Source organism: Eschrichtius robustus, chromosome 5 (assembly GCF_028021215.1).
Source record: "Eschrichtius robustus isolate mEscRob2 chromosome 5, mEscRob2.pri, whole genome shotgun sequence".
In the NCBI taxonomy this organism is placed as follows: domain Eukaryota; kingdom Metazoa; phylum Chordata; class Mammalia; order Artiodactyla; family Eschrichtiidae; genus Eschrichtius; species Eschrichtius robustus.
Window position 1 is genome coordinate 15,527,659 of NC_090828.1, and position 18,012 is coordinate 15,545,670.

General features: G+C 40.8%; 1 pseudogene; it reads left to right on the forward strand.

Annotated features, from left to right (window-relative positions):
* Positions 1-11,674: 11,674 nt before the first annotated feature.
* On the forward strand, positions 11,675-13,397 carry LOC137764722 (dihydrolipoyl dehydrogenase, mitochondrial pseudogene; annotated as a pseudogene).
* Positions 13,398-18,012: the final 4,615 nt, after the last annotated feature.

Consider the following 18,012-nt stretch of genomic DNA (forward strand, 5'->3'; position numbering starts at 1 on the left):
GGGGCATGTTTCCTAAATGCCACTTCTTATCAAGGAGGAAACCCTTTCTCAGAAAGCTAACAACTGACTGCTCCTCAAGTCCTATTGGCCAGAATTGGGTCACGTCATTTCCTAGCTGCAAGAGAAACCAGGAAATGTCAGCATTTTTGGCCTTTCTAGTGGAAGGTGGACACCACCATCAACACAGAAGAAGCCATGGGAAGGAATAAATGTGGGAAGCCCAATTCAGAAGTGTCTACCGTGGGTATCACTGGAAATTACCCACCTCTGACTAGAAGTGGCTTAAACAATAAAACCATCTGTTATCTCATGTAAAATGTCCAGAGGAAGGCAATTCTAGGGTTTCTTCAAAGGGCTCACTGGTGTCATCAGAACCCAGCTCCTTCTATCTCTTTGCCATTCTCAGTCTTCATGTTCTCTCTCTTCCTGGTTACAGAGTGGCTGCAACTGCTCCAAACGTTATCTTTACACAATACTACATCCAAAGCCAGAAGGGAAAATTGGCTTCTCCGACATGTCAGTATGTGTTTATTACGGAACTGCATCTTCCCAAGATGTATTCAGCCCACTTCCCCTAAACCAATCACTAGCAAATGAAAATACCCTGATAAGCTTAGCTCAACCATAGATCATCCACTACGGCTGGGAGAGGATGTTCTAGCAACTGGGGACAGAGCATCATTTGACCTTTGGTTCAAAGCCTATACCATATTTTGAAGTACAGGGCCCCACCCCAAAAGAGCATCATCTACAAGCTGACTCCTTAGCTGGGCCTTTAAGAGACCTTTAAGAGTTCTATCAGGCGGCATGTATATGGTAATACCCATGGATCCTATAGTCACATGCTCATTGCTGCTGCTCTGCAGGAAAATGAGTTTCTTGGCTGCAGATCAGTGTTACGCAAGATTCCATGAAGGCAAAGCCGATACTCTGTGGGGCCTCAGGTTGTAGTGCTAGCAAGACTTAGTAGGCAGGATTGGCAGAACTGTGCCTGGGTTATGTATCGGCCCCAATAGGGACAAATTACTGCCTTACCCTCTGGTAGGGAGAAAGCCCTGAGATGGAGATTCACAGGTGCCATCAGCAAATCCTGGACGTGTGAATGCCGAGGGAATATGTTCAGGGCATCAGCAGAATCTGCTACAGGTGGACACTCAACAGTGTTTGCCATTATCCTTTTGTTTAAAAAAAAAAGAAACTGGAATGTATTTTAAGAAATGTTCCAATTACTGAATTTCAAGGAAAGAATCAGGAGAATTCCAAGAGATCTTGTATATCCAAATCCTGCGGTCCTTCTAGGAAGTTCTTTGCAACACAGGTATCAGTTTCAGGAGGGATGCACATGTTGATCATGGGGTGAGACATCACAGTGGGATACCCTCACATCCACTAAAGATCTCTAGGGATTGAGATTCTCAAACTCAATGTCTTTCAATGACACTGGATTCCATAAACACTCTAGTAATGTGTTCTTTCTTCAATTTACAGTAATTTAATTTTGTTCCACTTTAGTGATTAAGAACCGGCCCGCCTCCTTTTAGTAACCCTTCATATTAATGAAATACTTTAAATTCCACTTTTACTTTTTCTTTTCCAGGCTAGACTATCTTTTTTTTTTTTAACTCTTTTCCAAATGACCTATCTTCTATCCCTTTAGTCATTTTTATTATTCTTCTCCTTTCTTCGTCATTTGGAGGACAAAATAGAATACCTAAACTTTAACAAGGGCCTGACAATTGTAAAATATATTGAAAGAATCCATTCCAAGTCCTTACCTGTCAGAATTCCATTAAAATAGCCTAAAATTAATTGGCTTTTTAAAGTAACCACACATACTTTTTCATTCCTGGTTCATTTTGATTAATGATAACTTCCAGTTAAGGCAGTGAACATTAATTAGCTACACATACTTATGTGTCTAAAAGTCTCTTCAAATCCATTGTTGGGCTTGTTTGCTGTTTTATGTATTAGTCTCTGAATACTTAGCTTTTTATATTATTTTTATTAAACCTTCTCTGTAATTTATCAATTCATATAACTCTCCTATCCATTTTATATCTGTAAAAAAACTCTGAATTCAGGCAGTTATATTAAACTCTCCAGAATAGTTGGTTTTCTATTATTCTTCAAAGATGTACTGGAACAGAGACTCAATATATTTGATTAAAAAGAGATAACCTAGAGTATCAGCTAGAATTAATTTTGGCTGCATGTACCTGAGAATGCAAAATAATAGCAGCTAGACCATGCAAAGGTGTTTATTCCACATAAAAGGAGTATGGAACGAGGTAGTCCAAGGCTAGAACAACAACTCCATGAAATCATCAGGGACCCAAGATGTTTCTCTCTTTCTGCTCTGCTATTCTCAGTGTGTGGCTTCTTCATATGTGACCATATTCAAGGTCCATATTCAAGGACCATGTTCAAGGTCCATATTCAAGGTCATAAAATAGCTGCTAGAGCTCCAGCCATTACAACCACACGCTGGCATCAAGAAGGAAGAAAGGGGGCTTCCCTGGTGGTGCAGTGGTTAAGAATCCGCCTGCCAATGCAGGGGACATAGGTTCAAGCCCTGGTCTGGGAAGATCTCACATGCTACGGAGCAACTAAGCACATGTGCCACAACTACTGAGCCTGAGCTCTAGAGCCCGCGTGCCACAACTACTGAAGCCCACGCACCTCGAGACCGTGCTCCACAACAAGGGAAGCCACCACAATGAGAAGCCCACGCACCACAGTGAAGAGTAGCCCCCACACACCGCAACTAGAGAAAGCCCACGCACAGCAACGAAGACCCAACACAGCCAAAAATAAATAAATTAAATAAATCTAAAAAAAACCCCTTAAGAACATCAAAGCTTTAAAAAAAAAAAAAAAGAAAGAAAGAAGAATGTAAAAGGCAATAGAGAGTTTTTGGCAATACAAACTGTTCTATATTTTTCTGATAAAGAGCCTTCCTATAATTGGGAAATAAGTAAATAACCCCTAAGACTTCTCGTCTCAGGAACTATCTGTCTTAATTCCTTTTAGCATTCCTTACTGAACTTACTTCACTCCCTGCATCCTTTTTGTTTCTTTTCTCTGGACCTGCTATAATTTCTCTCCATCATTATAAAATATTTGGAAACCAAACCTGGATTCAATGCTCTAATTAACTGAACATTAATTCAACAGATATTTAAGTGCCACCAGAAGACAGGCACTGTGCTAGTTGTCGCAAGTACAGCACTTACTGAGCCAGAAATGGTCCTGACCTTCAAGAAGCTTGTGCTCTAAGATCATTATAATAAATAAATAAAAAGATAGTTCCAGAGTTGGAGGTGCTCTTCGGACATTTAAACAGGATAACTAGGAGAAAAGAGGAACAAAGACAATTTTGCATAGGGAGGTCAAGGGAGACAACTCTGAGAGGTGACATTTAAGCCCTAGTGAGGAACTGGCTGATATTTTTGGCAGGAAAATAATTTTGCGACTCCAGAGAGCCTCTCCCAGAAACTAGGAATATATTCTTGTATCACGTGGGCTTGACCTGGCATTTTTAGAAATCCTGCCCAATTTGCAGAATCCATAAATATTATAACAAGGAACACAGTCCTATCACCCAAACGTCCATTATATCTTGCTTTGTTATTTAAGGCATTTAACTCAATGTCAAGTGCTCTGGGAAGATCCCAAGCAAAATTACTTGTCCCATTCTCTCCGCATTGTTCATGCTATTCGTTTATCAGTTAGGTCTCCTTGGGTTACAAGCAATAGAAAATGCAAATTAAACTTGCTTAAGCAATTGGAGTTTAATGGCTTACAAATTAAAGGGTGTACATCGGCCTTCAGGGACAGCTTGATACAGAGCTCAAAAGGATCAGAAAGAGTAGTTTTGACTTTCTCCATTCCTCAGATCTACTTCCTTGGTGACAGTGTTTGCTTCATCCTGGCTTCCCCACCCCCAGGGCAGCAAGATGGCTGGAGGTTATGGCGGACTCCTCTCCCACTGGAAATTCCAACTTTCCTCCCAGGAATCTCATTTCCTCTTGAGGCATTATATGTCCCTCCTTGCTCAATTTATGTCCACAACAGTATACTCTGTCTGTCCAGACCTGACTCACCTGCTCCAGCCTGGGATCCAAGGATGGAGGTCAGCAATCCACATCTCAGAAGCACGAGGGAAAGTGTTGGGCGGTGGGTGTAGATGTCCCACAGGGAAATCAGAGCGTGTTACTGGTAGAAAGGTGAAAGGAAACAAAAACACCATATTGCACTACCGTGAGCTTAGTGCTTCTCGTGCTGTATTAGGTCAGTTGTGTTTATCTCTTTCTCAAACCCCATGATGAGCTAGCTGTTTGAGAAGAAGAACCACATCTTCTTCTTTTTATTCCGTAAGGTCTACCCAATGTGCTGATAGATATAATACCTGCACCAAGTGAGCTCAATACACATTTGCTGAATTTGACTATTGAATACGGTACACTCATGCGTAAGTGTAGAGGAGTACATACACCACTGATGGTATTTGCAGTGCATTTAAATCTCTCACAAGACATCAAACTATTTTTTAAAAGTTTGACTGAGAAACTGTCCTCACACTACATTTATTTCAGTTCTTGCTTCTGTGATATTTAGTTTATCTTAATAGTCATTCTTTCTGCAACCAGTTCATTCCTATATATTTTCTCCTCAATCATATATTTCGATCCACATTTAACTTACCATTTTGTAAGTCTTCAAATCTAGTCTACTCAGAGTGTTCTCTATGGAAGGCAGCATCAGTGTCACCTGGTTGCTTGTAAAAAATGCAGAATCTTAGGCCCCACCCCAGAACTACTTGAACCACATCTGCATTTTAACAAGATTTTCCAAGGATTCATAGAAAACCATAAAATTTGAGAATCACGAGTCTCCTGCTCTAGACAAGCACGATCCATTGAAGATGTAATAGGAACCACATATGTAATTTAAAATTTTCTGGTAACCACATGAAAAAGTACAAAGAAAACAAGCCAAATTAATTTTAGTAGTATATTTTATGTAACTCAATCTATCTCAAATATTATCATTTCAACTTGTAATCAATATAAAAAATAATTAATCAGATATTCTTTGGGGTTACTCTTTCTAACCTGGTGTTTATTTTGTACTTACAGCACATCTCAGTTTGGACTAACCACCTTTCAAGTGCTCGATAGCCACCTATGGTTGGCAGCTACTGCAGTTGGTGAAACCACATAATTCAGATTGGGACTTGAACCCATAGTCTTTTAACTGACATCACACACCTGGTCTCAGGACTTAAGGAAGCTCAGGTTCTTAATGTCTCATGGCAGAAAGAATTCAGTGAGAGACAAAGTGATAGGTAAGAAGTAGATTTAGGGAGAAAGACCTTTCACAGACAGAGTGTGGGCCATCTCAGAAGGTGAGAGGCCCCGAAATATGGCATGGTTAGTATTTATGGGCTGGGTAATTTCATAGGCTAATGAGTGGGAGGATTACTCCAACTCTTCCAGGGGAAGGGGTGGGGATTTCCAGGAATCGGGCTACCTCCCACTTTTTGGCCTTTTATGGTTAGCCTCAGAACTGTCATGGTGCTGGTGGGTGTGTCATTTAGATGCTAATATGTTACAGTGAGTGTATAATGAGGCTCAAGGTCTAGTGGAAGTCGAATCTTCTGCCATCTTGGACCTAGTTGGTTCTAACCAGTTTTTGTCATGTCCTATGGCTACGTCATTCTTTTAAAGGTTGTGCCCTGCCTCTTCCTTCCTGTTTCATTGGCACAGCACTGGACCGTAAGAAAGATGCATGAAAACAACAGACCATGTCATTTCACTCTCCACTGTAACCCAGTGCCCAATACAGTGCCTGACGGGTAGCAGACACTCAATAAATGTTGACTTAATATGTTTGAGTGGAGAGAGATTTAAAATATTTAACCAGCACAGCAAAAGTACTGACCAAACAAAATCAAGACAGACCCAGGATGTAAACTATCAGTAATGCATGCCACATTAGAAAGAAGTAGCATAATATCAGCCTAGAATACAGTCATCCCTCAATATCTGTGGGGGATTGGTTCCAGCAGTCCCTGTGGACACCAAAATCCAAGGATACTCAAGGGCCTTATATAAAATGACGTAGTATAATGAATACAGTCAGCCCTCAGTGTCCGAGATTGGTTGAATCCACAGTAGTGAAACCCACAGATACTGAGGGCCAACTGTATGGGAACTGGTCCAATCCCTTCACATCTCAAATGGAACATGGGATACAAATAGGTGGGTGATGTATGCTTAGTCACACATTTTTTTTTATTACATACGGTAGGATTAGACGATCAGGTCTTAACTTCCAACCCAGAGAGGCTTCCACTGCATTCATTCATTCATTCATTCAGTGAGCACCTACTGTATGCAAAAGCATCATGTTGGACCCAGTGGGGGAAGAGACATAAAGAAGAATGATATTCATGCACTTCCAAGAAAACCAATTAAGATCATTTTCATTTTCAATGAAACTGAAACCCAACTCAAACTAATTTACACAAAGAACAGCATTTATTCAGTCATATAATTGAAGTTCTACAGGTAGAGCTGGCTTCTGGTGCAGCTTCCTCCAGACACATGTGTCGGCAGGCTCCTCAGTTTTTCTGCCTCTCCGGAACTGTCTTCCTTCATGGGTTGACTTCATCTTCCATGGCTACCCCAGCCCAAAGCAACTCTTCCTCAAATCACCAAATCAAGCCCAAAAAGAATGACTATCTTTTTCAGAGATCCTGGGAACATCATCTTGCATCGTGTTGGCCATGATTGGATTAATTTCCATCGCTACCTCTAAAACAGCCCTTACGTGTTGGGAGATAAAACATTCTGGCTCAAGTTAGTCATGGCCCATCCCCAGAGCTGAGAGTGGGGTCAGCAATGTTAGGCAGCACGTAGGCTTAGAGTGAGGAAGGGCTTTGAGTAAACGTGCCTCAGACGAGGGGAGAGCAAGCTGGTGTGCAAAACACAATAACATCTGCCCCAGGACGTGTGTTTTTTCATTTCACTATCCCACTTTTGAGAAGGTAAAAATTAATCTGGAATACCCTCCTCTCCACTCTCTTCCTTCTCTCCCCTCCAGTTTTCCATCCTTTCTTTTCCTCTTTTCACCTTCTTAAAGGTAGAAGCGTCAGGTGGACAGAATTTAGAATTATGGTCAAAGTCAAAACAGAGAAGTCATTTTGGTTTTTCTCTGTTGCTCCTTCAGCTCTTGAAAAGCTTTATCATTTATATTTATCTTAGTAAACACAGTTTTTAGTCTAGAAATTTTTAATGAAGTAAGGCCATGCCATAACAGCCAATTAAAAAAAAAATACTGGAGAAGATTGTTTACTTGCATCTTGCTAGTTTATTTTTATTTACGCTGAATTTCTAATGATCTTGTGAACACTTCTAGGATTCATACACAAATAAAAAACCTTTTATATGTTTTACATGTTATCTGTTTTATATACTTTCTATGTAGTTTCTGCATAGAAACTACACCACTCTAGTATTCATTATATGGTCATACCTTGCTTAAGAGCATATTTCTGAAACTAGTATAAATTGTGGAAGTATCAAAGCATTAACTAAAGGTCAGGTGAGTACCTGATTTATCACACCTGGGTACAAACCGCTTTAATTAGAACTGGGGAAAACCAAACTGTGACTTTGGGAAAGGGCCCCTCTCCATTCTGTGTGTTCCTGGCCGAACTACTGGTCACCAAACCTTATCCACTCTGGCCACAGAAGTACAGGACCCAACCTGCCAATTAGAACATCCTATGCCCCCACCCAGTCACTGGGTACTGGGTCAAGGGCAGTCACATGATCCAGGAAGACACAATAGGAGTCTATCCCTGGCATTTTATATCTGTATCCTAAGAAGGAAGCTGACTTAGGATGATCTAAGCCTAAAGTTTGCTGAGTCCAGATCAACTCTCTCTTAGAAGCCAGCAAGCAGACCAATACAGCTCAGGAAAGAGCCGGTGGGGAGAAACCCCAAATCTAATAGTGCTTGAGCCCACCCCTATTCTTTCCAGGAAAATAAGTCAATATGAGTGTGTGTGTGTGTGTGTGTGTGTGTGTGTGTGTGTGTGTGTGTTAGCTTAAGCTACTTTGGGCTTATTCACAACACACACTTCCTGGTATACAAACAGGAAAATGAAAGAAGGATTTCAAAATGAAATTCACTGAAGCTCAGGAAGGTAGCTTGTTACTATTATGAAATTGTGGTTATGTCTTTAGTAAACAAACAGAATCATTTACCATATATTCTATCATCCCTTGTCTGTGAAGCAGGAATCGTATTTCTAGTGCTTCCTTTTCTCCCTGCACTAGGTCAGGCAAGCTCAGGTTTCTGAGTGAATAAAAGAGAAATATAATACAGTGTTTCCTTTTAGACAGACCTTCTACTTGTATCACTCTCTCCTACTCTGTCCCGGTAAACTAAATGGATGGTGTGAAATTTCTGTTGGACTCTTCTCTAAGTCAAAATGTTAGGATGGAAAAATAGCACTTGTGTATTGAATCAGTGGTTTGCACATATTATTTTATTTAATAAAGGAAATACCCCAGTGAAGCATTTTCCTGTTTCATGGAAGAAAACACTGAGACTTTGTCAGGTACCTCCTGGAGATCCTGAAACAAGTGTGGGCAGCACCTGGACACACACCCAGGCCTGTCTGACTCCCAGCCCATGATTTTCCCCACGGCATTACATTGTTTCCCAGGGAAGAGGGCAGTAGTGTCAGTCATCCTGGGGGTATGTTTATATCACACCAAATGTCTATATGCTCAAATATTTTGGAAGTGTGATCAGCATTCTCTAAGCCTCAGTGTAAAATAGTTAGCATGTTAGATAAGGCTGAGCCTGGATTGAATGAGAGTCCAAAATGGAAATAAAGAAAATTCATCCCCTACCCCCTAAAAAAAAATACATGTTGAATACTGGAAGGGAAGGAAGACTAATGAAGAAAGAGGAAGGAGAGGATGAGGAAGAGGAAATTTCTACCAGTTAAAAAACAAAACTCAAAACAAGAATCATTCATCAAAGACCATCCATCTCAAGCTAGCCATACTTGAAATTGGTACATAAAAAAGAAAAAAAAAAAGATAATCAGCTTGATTCACCTGAAAAAGGAAAGGATAGATATTATGCTTTTTAAAAAATACTGAGCTTTAAGTAGCAATTAAGAATAGAAAAAATTGGACTTCCCTGGTGGCGCAGTGGTTAAGAATCTGCCTGCCAATGCAGGGGACAGGGGTTCGAGCCCTGGTCCGGGAAGATCCCACATGCCACAGAGCAACTAAGCCCGTGTGCCGCAACTACTGAGCCCACCTGCCACAGCTACTGAAGTCCACACACCTAGAGCCCATGCTCCACAACAAGAAAAGCCACCACAATGAGAAGCCCGTGCACTGCAAGGAACGGTAGCCCCTGCTCGCCACAACTAGAGAAAGCCTGCGTGCAGCAACGAAGACCCAACACAACCAAAAATAAATAAATAAAATAAACAAATTAAAAAAAAAAAAGAATAGATTAAAGTCCGATTATTGCCAGAAATACAACCAACTTCCCAGCCCCAAGATTTGAGAAGCAAGGATGGAAAAATTGGGCAGTCAGTCAGGTTTACTTTTGAAACGGCCTCACTAAGTGCTTCGTCCCATACAAACTCTCAACACCCCAGCAGCCCAACCTCCCTATAGGGGCTTATTGTACTAGATTTCCTGCCTCCCCCGCCCCCATCAAACTTGTCCATTCTGTGTCTCATCACCTAAAGGCATATTCTCTGTTTTTTATAACTTAACCTTTTAATCTTAAAACACTGACACAGAAAAGTTTTCTAAAATACATTGCTGCTCTATGTGTATAAAATGAAAATGCAGAGAAGAAGGACCAGAAAAATACACAATATAATGAGGGGGGAGGGGAATGGTGAGGTGAGATCGTGAGATAAGGGCAGATTTTCCCTTTTATTCCACTTTCCATTTATTTTATATTTTTAATCTTTTACATTAAGCATGTGTTCGTGTGTAATTTTTACAAAATGAGTGAGAAAAAAATGACAAAAAATATAGATTAACTCATTCTCTTCTTTCCAGAAAAATTTTTAATAGCAGATCAAAAAGAATCTTTTAGAAAAGCTTCTTAAATACATAAAAGGGATTTACAGGAGGGGGCAGTTTCAGATATTCCTGGGGTTGGATGACAATTAGAGGGAGGTGTTTTCTGTAGGTGGGATTTTTTTTTTTTTTAAGATAATTTCTGTGTTTTTTTTTTTTTTTAAAGATTTACTGATTGATTGATTGCTATGTTGGGTCTTCGTTTCTGTGCGAGGGCCTTCTCCAGTTGCGGCAAGTGGGGGCCCCTCCTCATCGCGGTGCGCGGGCCTCTCATTATCGCGGACTCTCTTGTTGCGGAGCACAGGCTCCAGACGCGCAGGCTCAGCAGTTGTGGCTCAGGGGCCTAGTCGCTCCACGGCATGCGGGATCCTCCCAGACCAGGGCGCGAACCCGTGTCCTCTGCATTAGCAGGCAGATTCTCAACCACTGCGCCACCAGGGAAGCCCGTAGGTGGGATTTTTTAATGCAACTTCACTCTTAGGGCATTTGTGAGCAGAACCTACACAATCACAGCCACCATCCCCACATAGCCACCGTGCAAAAGAAACCTCTATGTTCTTACGTGTGTCTATACTGAGTTATACGGTTTAAAGGATATAAGCCGAATACAGGGTAGCCTCTGGAGGGGAGTGGTCAAGTAAAAGTCAGAAGACATTCTGCATTTTCTAAAATATTTTAATTTCTATAAGAAAAAATGTATTCATGTTTGCTTAGTATTTAAAAATAAATATAAAACAAAAGAAATTTTGAAAAACATTTTTTTTTGACAAGTACAAATGAAAGAGGGAAAAGATGTATCCCGTCTAGTTGGGCCATAGTTTGAGAGCCACCACTCCCTCCAGGGTACTCTTTCCTCCGCTACATGCCTAGAGGGTCACTGGGTAAAATGACTTGGATGAAAGGAAACACGTCCTTTTCCTATGACCACAGAGCCAGAGTCCTGTGTATTCACAGTTTCTCTCTAGATTTGCTGACTACCCTGATTTCAGTGCTAATAAACATCTTTTGGTTGCAAGCAACAGAGACCAAAATTGAATCACCTTACTCAAAAAGGGGAAATTATTTTATCACGTAACCAGAAAAACAAAACAAAACAGGCCTGGCTTAATGCAAAGTTGGATTGGGCACTCAAACATCAGCAGCAGCAATCTGGTTTTCTGCCTCTCAACTCTTCCTTCATTCTCAAGTCTTTTCCCATATGAAGCCCAAGCTGGCAACCAGTCACTGCAGGCTTATACATCTACCTTATATTTCCACCAAACAACAAAAAAAAACTGTCTCTATTTAGCTCCAGAGAAAGTCCTGTGTTTAGTGTCATTGGTCTGGCTCGGGTCATGCACCTATCTCTGAACCAATTGATCAGGGAAAGGGAATGGGATGTTCTGACTGGACAGGCCCAAGTCATGTGCCGACCAATGGCGTGGGAGCCTGATATCAGCCCCGCCTATAACACAGGGATTGGGTCGGTGGAGGAGGTAGTACCAAGGTACTCTTACTAAAAGAAAGGGAGGAGACCTTGGCGAGGCGGCAGAGACGCTTAGCGGAGGTGAAAGCTTTGGGGGAAAGGAAAGTCCAGCGGCAAGATGCAGAGCTGGAGTCGTGTGTACTGTTCCTTGGCTAAGAGAGGCCATTTCAATCGAACATCTCATGGTCTGCAAGGAGTTTCTGCGGTGCCACTGAGAACTTATGCAGATCAACCAATTGATGCTGATGTAACAGTGATATAGGTTCTGGTCCTGGAGGATATGTTGCTGCTATTAAAGCTGCCCAGTTAGGCTTCAAGGCAGCGTGCGCTGAGAAAAATGAAACACTCGGTGGAACATGCTTGAACATTGTTGGTTGTATTCCTTCTAAGGCTTTATTGAATAACTCTCATTATTACCATATGGCCCATGGAAAAGATTTTGCATCTAGAGGAATTGAAATGTCTGAAGTTCGCTTGAATTTAGAGAAGATGATGGAGCAGAAGAGTAATGCAGTAAAAGCTTTAACAGATGGAATTGCCCACTTGTTCAAACAGAATCAGGTTGCTCATGTAAACGGATATGGAAAGATAACTGGGAAAAATCAGGTCACCGCTACGAAAGCCGATGGCAGCATTCAAGTTATTGATACAAAGAACATTCTTATAGCCACAGGTTCAGAAGTCACTCCTTTTCCTGGAATTACGATTGATGAAGATACAGTAGTGTCATCTGCAGGTGCTTTGTCTTTAAAAAAAGTTCCAGAAAAGATGGTTGTCATTGGTGCAGGGGTAATAGGTGTAGAATTGGGCTCAGTTTGGCAAAGACTTGGTGCAGACGTGACAGCAGTTGAGTTTTTGGGTCATGTTGGTGGAATTGGAATTGACATGGATATATCTAAAAACTTTCAACGCATCCTTCAAAAACAAGGATTTCAATTTAAATTGAATACCAAAGTTACTGGTACTACTGAGAAGTCAGATGGAAAAATTGATGTTTCTATTGAAGCTGCTTCTGGTGGTAAAGCTGAAGTTATCACTTATGATGTACTCCTGGTTTGCATTGGACGACAACGCTTTACTAAGAATTTGGGACTAGAGGAGCTTGGAATTGAGCTGGATCCTAGAGGTAGAATTCCAGTAAATACCAGATTCCAAACTAAAATTCCAAATATCTCTGCAATCGGCAATGTGGTTGCTGGTCCAATGCTGGCTCCCAAAGCAGAGGATGAAGGCATTATCTGTGCTGAGGGGATGGCTGGTGGCGCTGTGCACATTGACTACAACTGTGTACCATCGGTGATTTACACACACCCTGAAGTTGCTTGGGTTGGCAAATCAGAAGAGCAGTTGAAAGAAGTGGGTATTGAGTACAAAGTTGGGAAATTCCCATTTGCTGCTAACAGCAGAGCTAAGACAAACGCTAACACAGATGGCATGGTGAAGATACTTGGGCAGAAATCAACGGACAGAGTATTGGGAGCACATATTCTAGGACCAGGTGCTGGTGAAATGATAAATGAAGCTGCTCTTGCACTGGAATACGGAGCAACCTGTGAAGATATAGCTAGAGTCTGTCACGCACATCCGACCTTATCAGAAGCTTTTAGAGAAGCAAACGTAGCTGCATCATTTGGCAAATCGATCAACTTTTAAATTAGAAGATTATATTTTTCTGAAATTTCCTGGGAGCTTTTATAGAGGTAACATTTCTGAACAGGAAATGCTCACAGCTCCAAGAATTTCTAGGACTGAATTACAAAACTTTTGGAAGGTATTTAATAGGTTTGGACAGAATGGAATAATCTCATATCTATATTTTAAATAAATTTAATATTTTATTTCACTGTGTTAATACTGCAGAAAAAAAGCTACTTATAGTAGCATCCTGGAAAGTTTTCTTCAACCCATATTTTCATGCTGTTTGTGAAAGGCTCAACTTCACTGAATTTATGCTAAGTAGCTTTCATCTCTGATACAGGATTGACTTACATGGGTGGAGCTGGAGTATGGTATGTGAAACAGCTGTGTTTGAAACAAGGTGATCAAGTTATTTTAAACTTGGTTTTCACATTGGAAACAGTCATTAGAATAAGTTAAACATGTATAAACTGAACTGATGTAAATAAAAAATGATGGTGGGCTTCCCTGGTGGCGCAGTGGTTGAGAGTCTGCCTGCCAATGCAGGGGACACGGGTTCGAGCCCTGGTCTGGGAGGATCCCACGTGCCGCGGAGCAGCTGGGCCCGTGATCCACAATTACTGAGCCTGCGCGTCTGGAGCCTGTGCTCCGCAACAAGAGAGGCCACGATAGTGAGAGGCCCGTGCACCGGCCCGCGCACCGCGATGAGGAGTGGCCCCCACTTGCCACAACTAGAGAGAGCCCTCGCACAGAAACTAAGACCCAACACAGACATAAAAAAAAAACAAATAAATAAGTTAATTAATTAAAAAAAAAAAAATGATGGTCTATCAGTTATTTTAATCCCCAAAGTCTTGGCGGTTAGAGGTAGAATTTGTGTTTAGATTTTTAAGGTTCTATTGAGGTCTACAGTCTGAAGTATAGTTATATAGTTGACCAAAGTAAGGCAGTATATATACAAAATTGATATATTAAGTGGAGAAGCAATGTATTACAGTGGGAAATGAAGATATGGAAATAAACATGTCTTAAATATTCAAAAAAAAAAAAAAAAGAAAGGGAAAGCATTGCCAGAAGTCACCAACAAGAGATGTCTACCAGTTTCCCTGACAAGTAGCCACACCGAATAATCCAGTTTCATTATCATTACTGTTCTTTTTATGTCTCTCATGTCTGTCTAACAGGCTCTGACTTTCAGGTCTCAAACAACTGGTCTTTTCTCTCCAACCCTGGAGTCTCAGGGAGCCCTCAGAGCATTACTGTCAATGCTGGGAGGAGTTATCTATCAACCCCCTATGACTTGGGCTGAGAAGGAATAATTTTCCAGGCAGGGAGCATTCATTCAACATACCTTTTATCCCTCCTATGTATCACACACGTGCTGGACCCAGATCCTGCCTACGATAATTAGCCTGGTAAGGGTACCATAAGAGAAAATCAATATTGAGACAGGCTGATAAGGGAAGACTATAAAAAAGAAGCCTCTAAGTCAGCTCAGGGCAGTCAGGACATGCTTCTAAGAGAAGATGACAGTCTAGTTAAGTCCCTAAGAACACGTAAGGGTTATGCAGAGAGGTGGAGGACGAGAGAGTGGATGGATGCTCTAGGTGGAGGAAACAGTATATACCTGAGCACAAAGGCAAGGTAAACCATGGCACATTTTTGGAATTACAAGTAGGCCAAGTGAACTACATCTCGGGGTGTGTGTAGGAAAGTGGCCTGAGACAAGGCTGTAAGGAACACGAATGAATTTGTCGGCCATGCCAAGTCTGGATGTTTGAAATTTATTTTGCAAGCAAACATTAGCCAGTGAAAGCTTCTAGGCAGAAGAAAAATATGACCAACTATGGTTTTGTTTGTTTGTTTAATCACTCCCTGGAGGGCAGATTGCAAAGGAATAAGACGGGAGGTAGGGAGTCAAATAAAGGATGGTCCTGGCAGGTGTTGATAAGGAGGAATTAAGCAAAACACTGTGGGGTGGAGGGGACCTTGAAGATGGCAGAGGAGTGAGATGTGGAGATCACCTTCCTCCCCACAAATACATCAAAAATACATCTACATGTGGAACAGCTCCTACAGAACACCTACTGAACGCTAGCAGAAGACCTCAGACTTCCCAAAAGGCAAGAAAATCCCTACATACCTGGCCGTGTGGCTGACAGGGTCTTGGTGCTCCAGCCTGGTGTCAGGCCTGAGGCCCTGAGGTGGAAGAGCCAAGTTCAGGACATTGGACCACCAGAGACCTCCCAGCTCCACGTAATATCAATCAGCGAGAGCTCTCCTAGAGATCTCTGTCTCAACGCTAAGATGCAGCTCCACCCAACGGCCAGCAAGCTCCAAGGGCTGGACGCCCCATGCCAAACAACTAGGAAGACAGGAACACAACCCCACCTATTAGCAGAGAGGCTGCCTAAAATCATACTAAGTTCACAGACAACATAAAGCACACCACTGGACACAGCTCTGCCCACCAGAAAGACGAGATCCAGCCCCACCCACCAGAACACAGTCACCAGTCCCCTCCACCAGGAAGCCTACACAACCCACTGAACCAAACTTACCCACTGGGGACAGACACAAAAAAACAATGGGAACTACAAACCTGCAGCCTGCAAAAAGGAGACCCCAAACACAGTAAGTTAAGCAAAATGAGAAGACAGAGAAATACGCAACAGATGAAGGAGCAAGGTAAAAACCCTCTAGACCAAACAAATGAAGAGGAAACAGGCAGTAAACCTGAAAAAGAATTCAGAGTAATGAGAGTAAAGATGATCCAAAATCTTGGAAATAGAATGGAGAAAATTCAAGAAATATTTAACAAGGACGTAGAAGAACTAAAGAGCAAACAAACAATGATGAACAACCCAATAAATGAAATTAAAAATTCTCTAGAAGGAATCAATAGCAGAATAACTGAGGCAGAAGAACAGATGAGTGAGTTGGAAGATAAAATAGTGGAAATAACTACCACAGAGCAGAATAAAAAAAAAAGAATGAAAAGAATTGAGGACTGTCTCGGAGACCTCTGGGACAACAATAAATGCAACAACATTCGAATTATAAGGATCCCAGAAGAAGAAGAGAAAAAGAAAGGGACTGAGAAAATATTTGAAGAGATTATAGTTGAAAACTTCCCTAACATGAGAAAGGAAATAGTCAGTCAAGTCTGGGAAGCACATAGAGTCCCATACAGGATAAATCCAAGGAGAAACACGACAAGACACATATTAATCAAACTATCAAAACTTAAATACAAAGAAAAAATATTAAAAGCAGCAAGGGAAAAGCAACAAATAACATACAAGGGAATCCCCATAAGGTTAACAGCTGATCTTTCAGCAGAAACTCTGCAAGCCAGAAGGGAGTGGCAGGACATATTTAAAGTGATGAAAGGGAAACAACTACAACCAAGATTACTCTACCCAGCACGGATCTCATTCAGATTCGATGGAGAAATTAAAATCTTTATAGACAAGCAAAAGCTAAGAGAATTCAGCACCACAAAACCAGCTTTACAACAAATGCTAAAGGGACTTCTCTAAGTGGGAAACACAAGACAAGGAAAAGACCTACAAAAACAACTCAAAACAATTAAGAAATGGTAATAGGAACATACATGTCAATAATTACCTTAAATGTAAATGGATTAAATGCTCCAACCAAAAGACATAGACAGGCTGAATGGATACAAAAACAAGACCTGTATATATGCTGTCAACAAGAAACCCATAGCAGACCTAGGGACACATACAGACTGAAAGTGAAGGGATGGAAAAAGGTATTCCATGCAATTGGAAATCAAAAGAAAGCTGGAGTAGCAATTCTCATATCAGAAAAAAATAGACTTTAAAATAAAGACTATTACAAGAGACAAAGAAGGACACTACATAATGATCAAGGGATCAATCCAAGAAGAAGATATAACAATTGTAAATATTTATGCACCCAACATAGGAGCACCACAGTACATAAGGCAAATGCTAACAGCCATAAAAGGGGAAATCAACAGTAACACAATCATAGTAGGGGGCGTTAACACCCCACTTTCACCAATGGACAGGTGATCCAAAATGAAAATAAATAAGGAAACACAAGCTTTAATGACACATTAAACAAGATGGACTTAATTGATATTTATCGGACATTCTATCCAAAAACAACAGAATACAATTTCTTCTCAAGTGCTCATGGAACATTCTCCAGAATAGTTCATATCTTAGGTCACAAATCAAGCCTTGGTAAATTTAAGAAAATTGAAATCGTATCAAGTATCTTTTCCAACCACAATGCTATGAGACTAGATATCAATTACAGGAAAAAAACTGTAAAAAATACAAACACATGGAGGCTAAACAATACACTACTAAATAACCAAGAGATCACTGAAGGAATCAAAGAGGAAATCAAAAATTACCTACAAACGAATAACAATGAAAACATGATGACCCAAAACCTATGGGATGCAGCAAAAGCAGTTATAAGAAGGAAGTTTATAGCAATACAATCCTACCTCAAGAAACAAGAAACATCCCAAATAAACAACCTCACCTTACACCTAAAGCAATTAGAGAAAGAAGAACAAAAAAAACTAAAATTAGCAGAAAGAAAGAAATCATAAAGATCAGATCAGAAATAAATGAAAAAGAAATGAAGGAAACAATAGCAAAGGTTAATAAAACTAAAAGCTGGTTTTTTGAGAAGATAAACAAAATTGATAAACCAATAGCCAGACGCATCAAGAAAAAAGGGAGAAGACTCAAATCAACAGAATCAGAA